This window comes from Ursus americanus, chromosome 1 (genome assembly GCF_024610735.1).
Source record: "Ursus americanus isolate L20-20 chromosome 1, mUrsAme1.1.p, whole genome shotgun sequence".
Lineage (NCBI taxonomy): Eukaryota > Metazoa > Chordata > Mammalia > Carnivora > Ursidae > Ursus > Ursus americanus.
Genome location: NC_142127.1, coordinates 44,432,333 through 44,441,769, shown reverse-complemented (window position 1 = coordinate 44,441,769; position 9,437 = coordinate 44,432,333).

Genomic DNA, 9,437 nt, shown 5'->3' with positions numbered 1-9,437 from the left:
CATCACATCTGCGAAGATTCTTTTGTCATTTAAGGCAATTTATTCACAGGCTCTGAAGGTTACAATTGGGACATCTCTAAAGGACCATTATTAAGCCTACCACAAGCACCTGTCAGTTTGTCGGAATCCCTAAAACACACAGATTTCGAATGAGTCCCTTTCTAGACCTCCAGGAGTGGGGTCCAGGAATATGCATTTTAAACAAGACTCTCCAAGCTTGTGAATCGTTGCTGTTGAGAAAGGCATGTCACTTAAGATTTTTGAGGTTGAGTAGAGGAGGGAAATGAGTAAAACAGTATTTTAACGTAAACGTTGAGCTCTTTAAAATCATGTGAGAGTTACGTGTGCTGAGGGCTACTGAATGTTGGTGTACAATTGCTTTTTTTTTTTTTTTAGCAGAAAATTCTGCTTAGAACTTGGATCCAATTAAAACAAAAGGCAGTTGGTTGGATTAATTGTGAGAGCGTGGGCAAGCCTGCTTTTCTAGTCTCTGAACCACCTTAGTTACTAAACTCCTTTGCTCTTTGGGAGAATCCTGCTTCAGATCACCCGCAGTCCTGGCGTTGCCTGCCGGCCGGGGAGCCTTTAAACCCCGTAGGGAGCTGAACGCAGACACGCATCGCGGCAGCTCCCACACACATGGAATCAGAACCAAGCCGGCATGTCCTTCCTTCTCCCGTCAGATCATTACTCTCTTTGCACTACTTTCCTTCCAGTTTCGCATGTGACAGAGGCTTTGGAGCCTTGCGGCTTCGAGTGAAAAACTCCCCATTTCATGGTTAGACAGTGGACGGAAGGAGTTTGCTTGTGCGAGATGGCTTTCCCGTCTTAACTCGATAGCTTCCTCCAGCATGAGTCCTCGGGATGAAACATACTGACCAAGACACCGAAGGGCTTTCTCCTGGGGGCAGATCCACGAAGCCCTAGCAGGTGGCTCGGGAGAGCCGGGTTTCTGCCCCTCCACATCTGATACGTCAGTGCTCAGCCCCTACCGTACATTGGAATCACTTGAGGGTCTTTCATTATTATTATTATTATTATTTAAAGATTTTATTTATTTATTTATTTCATAGAGAGTGCAAGCACGGCGAGGGGGGGGGATGGCGGCAGAGGCAGGGGGAGAAGCAGACTCTCTGCTGAGCAGCGAGCCCGATGTGGGACTCGATTCCAGGACCCTGGGGTCATGCATGATCTGAACCTGAGGCAGATGCTTAACCGACTGAGCCACCCAGGTGCCCCTCACCTGAGGGTCTTAAAACAAATAATTCTTGGGACCTATTCCTCCTGGAGATTCTGATTTTATTGGTTTGAGAAAGATTCCTGGCATTAGTATTTTTAAAAACTCTCCAAATAATTCTAATGTGAAGCCAGCGTTCAAAACCACCAAATTAGGGCACCGTACATGGGTCCAGGCGAGGAAGTCGCTAATAGGTAGAGTCATTATTGTGTTTTTAAAAATGGAGTACAGTCAAGAATTCTACATTTAGTTGTATGCAAAGTTCATTCACTATGTTAAGTACATGGCACTCACTTCAGTGATAAGAACTAGGAGTGCTGGTAGACCTATTCTGAGGAGATTCCTAGGCAGAGCCTGGGCTTTGGAGACAGACTCAAGGTTGAATGACTTTTGGTTCTTCCAGTTACTACTAGGAAGTGTTGACCCCTTACCCTCCTAAGTTTCAATTTCCTCCTCTGTGGAATGTACATAATAATCCCTACTTACAAATTTGTTAAAAGGAATAAATACGACTTAAATAAAGCCTCTGTCATATTAGTAAACACTTGGTGAATATTATGGTCTCCCTTTTCATACGGAAAAGGATTTGGGGGCCAAAAAACCCCTCTGCTGCGTGTTTTTTCTAAGTAACACAGTTAACTAGCACGCAGCCTGGGAGTAGAACTGATGACTTCTAGTTAGGATCTGGTTCTTTCGCAGAATCACTGTAATGTGGCTAATATATTATGTAGAAACAGTAACATCTTTCCCCTTAAGAGTTGCTTCTAGATGATTATTACCTGTAATGGCCCAAATCATCACGTCTCCTTCCCCTCCTCTTTCTTTAGCTGCATAATTATATTTACAAGAGGCGGTTAGTGCAGGCCAAGGCACACCTTATGTGGCAATAACAATAATATGCTTTAGAGCAGATAATAAACACACTACTTCAAATGCGAGGACGCTGCTGAGGGTCGTTCCTCCCTGACCAGCCATGGGCGGCACAACTCACCGGGCTTAAATATGATTCCAGAACTGTGCTGTTCAGTACAGTAGTCCTAGTCTGATGAACATGTAGCTATTTCAATTAAAATTAAAAGGAATTAAATTAAAGAAATTTAAAAATTTACTCAGTTATACTGTCTACGCTTTAAGTGCTCAGTAGCCATATGTGACCAGGGCAGCTGCATTGAAGGGTATGGATTTGCAACATTTCCATCATCACAGAAAGTTCTATCGGTCAGTGCTGTGTGAGAGGCCCTACTCATTTCTTTGGATTTGCCATTGTATCTAAATTTGTGAATTGCTCTATTAATAACTGTTACTTACATAACAATAACATGAGAGAAAGAAAGGTGGGTGTGATACGAAAATAAGCTGAGAGGAAGAGGACAGGAAAATAGTTTGTCTTTCTAAATTGACATCTGGCGAGTGACAGTTCAAGCAAGAATAAACCGTCCCCTAGGCTTGTAAGCAGAAACACCCTGGCTAAAGAGTTCATTATGCTGATTCTGAAAGGCTGGGGATAGTACAGGGTCGGATACAAAGGTCTGGCCGCCAGTGTGCCTACTGGGCTCCCAGTGGGTTCCCGCTGCAGCTGTCACCATGGCAACACTCAAGCTAGAGGTGGGAGCCCTGACCGCAGCTGCTCTCACGCTGCTGCCCCACGCCTCCCAGCCATCCTGAGTGGCCCTACCCGCAGTCTCATTAATCACCGTGAAATCCCCAGAGAGCTCTATTTAAGCGCGACTTATTGCAGAAAAAAGTAGGACTCGGAAAGAAATTCAGATGTTAAACCTAATCGGCAAATACAATGTTAGGCCTCTTGCTGTTAACAAAAAAGAAAATCAAAGTATAAATTTTAAATTTTACTCTATCATGTTGCTGTATTTGATTCTCAGCTAGGAAGCACTGGCCCCTCTTTCTGTGTTGAGATCAAGTTCCTCATTTGGTGAACGCTATTGGTAGTTAGTGGGGCCGGTCACCAGTTTCCGTTCTTCCAAGCACGTAGTAGGAGGCATTACCCAACCCCTCCCCTTTCTTAATCATTACAGTACCTTCGTTGGGAATCAGGTAAGACGATAGAAAGTAAAACGCAATCCCCTTCTCGTATGATTTATTTTGACCAGTGCAGTGGCAGGGGAAGTGGGATGTGTTACTTCCAGCTAGAAACCTTAGAGAAGCAGCGCGTGACTAGCTACACTCCCTCCCGGAGGCCGCTGATGCAGAGCGTGGAGCCTTCCCCAGTCTCAGTACCCGGCGACGGCAGCCTAGCGCGGAGCGCCTCACCCAGTTCACATGGACCTGACGTGAGACCAGGTTTCAAACCATCGAGATTTAGAGGCTTGTTTGCCTCTAAACATAGCATACTTTCGAATCTTTTAATCAATACAGTGGATATGCTAAAATAAAAGTAAATAAAAATAAAACGGAAAGAGTGGGAATGTGTTAATTTCAAGAATATCCTTTCTATTGTAGGATCAGCTTAAATAAAATAATCAGTTTAAGGGTTTGGGTCCCCACCCCCCCCCCCCCCCCCCCCCCCGCCCATGCCAGTATTTTTCTGTCTTGCAAGCAAGCTTTGTTAATCTTGGCTTAGATCAAAGCAAAAAATTAGCCCTGTACTAGTGACTGAATTAGTCTTCTTAGCCTTCTTCTTCTCTTTTCTTTTCTTTTCTTTTCTTTCTTTCTTGCTTTCTTCTTTCTTTCTTTCTTTCTTTCTTTCTTTCTTTCTTTCTTTTTTTTTTTTTTTAAGATTTTACCTATTTATTTGTCAGAGAGAGACAGAGAGCACACAAGCAGGGGGAGCAGCAGGCAGAGGGAGAAGCAGGCTCTCTGCTGAGCAAGGAGCTCCATCCCAGGATGCTGGGATCATGACCTGAGCCGTAGGCTGACGCCTAACCAACTGAGCCACCCAGGTGTCCCAGTCTTCTTAGATTTCTTGATGGCAAAATGTACATAAAAACTTCTGATGATACCTATATATAAAATTGTTTTTAAAAATTTTAATAAAATACACCGGTTCTTATATTCAAATAAATAGCCACATACAAAAACTATGAGAAAGGTAGCTGATAGATACTTAGTACCATTATCTGACATTTTTAATATCATTTGGGGGGGAATCCTGGGGAACAATTTGGAAGACATACATTTTATTCTTATTATTTTATTTTATTTCAGTAGGTTTCACACCCAGCATGGAGCCCATTGTGGGGCTTGAACTCCAACCCTGAGATCAAGACATGAGCTGAAATCAAGAGTCAGATGCTTAACCGGCTGAGCCACCCAGCACCCCTATTTTAATTATTTTAGATAAATGGTTTAACTTTACTAGTTCATCAGTGTTTCAACTTGTTTCTGAATGATGTGGATTTAAAAAAACGCCAAATAGATTTCTAAAGTATTAAGATTTGTCACAATTAAAGCTGTATTCCAATTTTTTTAAATGAAATTCAAGATAGCTTTGAACAATGGCAGCCTCCCTACCGTGTCTCCTCAAAAGAGGCAGCTTATTTAGAAATATCAATCCTGACGTGTGTCCGCGTGTGTGTTCACTGTGTATCTCATCTATTACCTCAAATAGATGTGATATAAAAGTTAAAAAAATTAAAAGGTCGAAAGCAGTCATAGTATTTTATAATCACAAATCCTGACACCGAACCCTTTAAACATCCACTAAAGCCAAATAACGAGAAAAATCAGAAAATAATTCTGCTGGATTTTATACATTCCGTGGCTGAGATTTTCCTTTGTTTACCCTGATACTCAGAAAAGAAAGTCTACTTTAGCAACTTTTTTTTTTCTTTTTTAAGTGCAGGCAACTTAGAAGTTAAGTAGGATGCCTCCGTGGTATGCCTTCTCACTCGTTCAGGATCTAGGACGTTCTGCCAGTTGGCCAGTAAGGGGAGCCATCACAAAGTAATTACAGACACGTGCCAACCTTTTCTCCTAGAATTCAAGTTTGTGAGGGGTTTTCTAATGTGTATCTTGTTCTGCAGTGAATTTTCTAGGTCACCACTGACCGTGCTGTTGAAACGGCAGGCCACCAGATAGTAAATGCTGCAGAAAAGCTCGGATGCTGCGCTGTTTCTTTGGAATCTCTCTTTCCCCATGTCCCATGCTGTTAGAAAAAGCTTCTATTACATAGGAGCCAGGCCAAAGGCTGTGATCTGAGTCCTGCTGCTGCTCTAATGTCTGCCCCTCCTCAGGTCTCTTTATTAACTCCTCTTGCCCCTCCAATAATAAATGGAAATTACATGTTTCTTTCAAGTCCACCTACCCACGCCTTTCAGGAAAAGCCATTTGTTCCCATGCACCTGGAGCTAATTCTCACTTCCTGCATCTTATCCACTGAGCCCACCTCCTGCCCGCCGCCTCCTCCCAGACTCCCCCTAGATGCCATTTTACCGCTTCTGGGGGTCTGAGCTGGTGTGCTTTGGGGCTTGCCCAAGATGAAAGACTTCAAGCTTTGAGTTTTTCCAGGTATGGTAGTTACTGTGTATTGTTTCACGAGGGCAAGCATTTGAGTGTGGCACCTAGCCAAGCATAGTTGTTTCAAGAAAAGTCAATAATGCATATTACAAACATGTTTTGGTGACCAAACACAGCCTCCCAGCTATAGGTCTCCCCTAGAAAAGTGAGGCAATTATCTCAATCAGTCAAGTGAAAAGGTCTATTTATGCTTCAATTCTCTGGCTAATTCAGGCAAAAGTAAAATTTTCATCTGAATGATCTCAGTAATTGGCTTGCTGCTTTGCTTTACCAGTGAAAACTTGACAAAGAAGCAGAGGCTGTTCCATACTGACAGCGTGGTGGTAATCATATAGGGAGCTGGTGCGTGGAAAACATTGATGAGAAAGTACCTTAGTGGAGACTTTGTTGAGAGAGTCCAACAAAAGAGCTCCTAACCATGGTACTGGTAAAGATATGTGTTCACCTTTTTCCATCTAAGTTCACAACTCTATGTTGATCTCTTAACTGTTACATGACTTCACTTCTTCTTTTGATGTGACGGATGTGGAGATGTACCACCCAAATTCGTGCAGGGCAAACTCGTCTCTCTTCCAGGAATGGCCTCAGCCGCAGAGAGATATCTTGCTCAAAAGCATGACCTACCTGGGGTATTCACACCCAATGACTGCGCATGGTGGAGACATAAAGACCTGACATTGTCGGTTTTCTAGGGGACGACTCCAGTGGGCCATAGCGGCTCTGGAGCTCCCTGTGAGTTGGCCTGAGGCCTTGTCAGACTTGCAGCACAGTTCAACTTATCCCTCTGTCCAATTGCTTTTTCTCCTTGCTTCCACAGGTGTTGATACCTCAATAAATATCCTACATGTCCATCTCCATTTTAGTGTCGGCTTCTAGAAAACCCAGTCTGACGTTTGGTACTAGGAATGGTCCAGACAATCAGTTAATAAGAAGTTTTGGAGCTGCACTTACCACTTGGCTAGTAATGTGGATTCTCTTACTGATGGCATATGGAGCATGGACCTTTCCTGACCTAAAGTAGTAGGCCAATGGTGATGGTAGAACTCTAAAACAATAGAGGACAGGCGATGACGCATGAGTACTAAAACAAGGAGAATGCAAATATAATAAACAGCAAAGTTAGAGCGGCAGCCAAAGGGATCCTGACCCACAGTGAGTTATGGAAACAGCTAGTAGAGACTAATATGACTAGAGACAAAGTCAATGGACAGCCAACATGGGTACTTCTCAGTTTATACCAAGGCATACTTTCTCCATGGGGTGAAGGCAGAAGTGGACCCATTTAACATGATCTGCTGGGGAAATCTGTGCTTCCTACCCCACTACTCTGAAGGATCCACCAGATTAAATGTCCTAGTTGTCAGGACACACTTCTATCAGGGGCTCAAGATTCCCATAGAACTTAAGCGCCTGCTGCTGCCTGGGAATTGTGGGCAGGGAGAAGAGTCAGCATCCTGGTAGAGGCAATTGACCTTGATCATCAGTAAGAGATGGGGCTGATGTTACACGCTGGGAGCAAGAAGAACAACCGCTTAGATGCCTCCTGGGTCTGGGTCATACCACCGGTCATACCATCAAGACTAACAGATGTGGTTGCTGAAGCAGAAGAGAATGTAGAATTTATAGTGAAAGAGGGCGATGATGGGTATCAGTTGTGGTTCATGACCGGCTAGGGTGGCAGGGGCTGGAGTGTACTCTACTCAGCAAACCCTTCCAAGTTTTCCAGAATTCTAAAAGGCCTGCTCCCTGAAATTTAAGTGAAGTAGTGGATCTGAGGGATGGAATGGGGAACACACGGAGCTATGCTACCTTCAAGGGTTTTTCTACAAGGAAGGATTCTCCCAGCTTCCGAGAGGGCTCCTCTGCTCTGGAGTGCCACGTTTCCCCAGAGCACCCCCTTCTCGGGGTGGACTACACACGAAGACTGGTCGTGGCTGGCTATAAAGGCCCAGCTGTCTTCAGCCCACCAAGGTCAGAGGAGCCATTTTTACTCCGGAGCACCCCCGGGGTGGGGGGTGGCCTGGTTGGGGCTCTGTGAGGTCTGCATCAGAGCTTGATTTCTCCCTCTTCCTGATCTGCTTCCTCCCGTTGGCTTCCATGGGTATTGAGCCCAAATAAAAAGCTAGCTAACCTGCATCTCAGCTTCTGCTGCTGGAGAACAGCCTGCACGACCGGCCTCACAAATGCTCAGTCCCCTCCATTCTACTCCTCGTTTTCTCCTCAAATAACTGACCTTTTCTTTGCCGGAATCACCCAGAGCCCTGTCCTCGCTGGTCTGGAGGGACCCTGCCTGTCTTGTGCATCACTGCGCCCTCACTCTCTAGCACTGAGCTCTGAACAGAGCAAGCCCTCAGCAATTATTATTATTTTTTGAAAGAATAGCGATTGCAATGGCTACAGAGATTTTTACTCTGGCATTCTCATCTTCCCAAACCGTCTCTGTACTGCAACTACTCTGATTCGTGATGTCTTGGGGATCTCCCTCTTTCCCTAAGGATACAAGTCAGATTCTTTGGACTAGCTCTCAGAGCTTTGCAGCATCTGAATTGATTCTCATCTGATTGCTCACTTGTTCCGAGGGTAAATCATCTGCTCTTAGCAACATCCCTCTGCTCTGCGTGACTTGGTCCTGACTCAGGCTCTCCTCGAGCTGATCCATAAAGTGGAATATGGAATGTCCCCTACCAGCTGAAACTCTCCCTCCCCTTGAATCTGACTTCTTCTCCTTCCTTTCAGACAGCCATCTTTCCCTCATCTGACTTCCTGTAAGTGCAGCCTTCAGTATCTCACTGCAAATATATCAGCAAACATCTTATGTGTCTACTATGTTCAGGGCTCTAAGCTGGATGCCGAGGCTATGGAGAGTAGAGACACATTTTCTGTTCTCAGGGAGTCCTGTAGAGGGAGTAGGTACATAAACAAGTGAGTGCAGCAGAAAGTAAAGGGAAATGCCCTCCCTGGCTCTGAAATAGCGGGTAATCCAGTTTCAGGAGAATCAGAAAGGCAACATAAAGGAAGAGACATTTGAGTTTTCTTTTGAAAAACAAGCAGATGGTTAGTAGAATTGTGCTGTCAGGACAGGGTTGTGGGGTGTGTGTTCTGGACAAGAGGGGCCTGCTGAACAGAGGCAGTGAAAAACGGAGTAGTGGACAAGGTCTAAGCTGTCTGTCTTGGGGGCAAAGGAGGACGTGCGAAGCAAAGAGAGAGCTTGATGAGCGAAAAGGATGGAAATGTTTGTTGTGCCCAGATCTTGGGCGATCTCGTGGGACACCCCAAAGAGTTTGGATTTTATCTTGTTGGCAGTGAGGAAGGCCTATCAGAGAAGGTATTTTAAGTGAGTGAGCAACATGATCGAATTTGAGTTATAGGTTGTTCACACAATCACGTATTATGATTGCACTTTCAAAAATATAAATTTAGTGTCGGAGAGTAAGAAAACCCATTGTTTGAGGACAGTGACTTGCATATAATAGGAGATGAGGAAGGATCCATTTTCTCTTTGCCAACAAAAAGTCACTTAATTCAGCATTACCAAGCAGGTAAGCATTTACATGCACTATGTGTACACAAATATTCTAAACACCAAATCACACAGAGTCTGCTTTAAGCAAAGCCAAACAAAAATACTACTAATCAAGTGTATTACAGGATGCTACTTACAAGAGATTGGATTTGTCTTTATCAAAATATCTCCCCAAATTTCATTTGCATAGGGAATTCCTCTCTG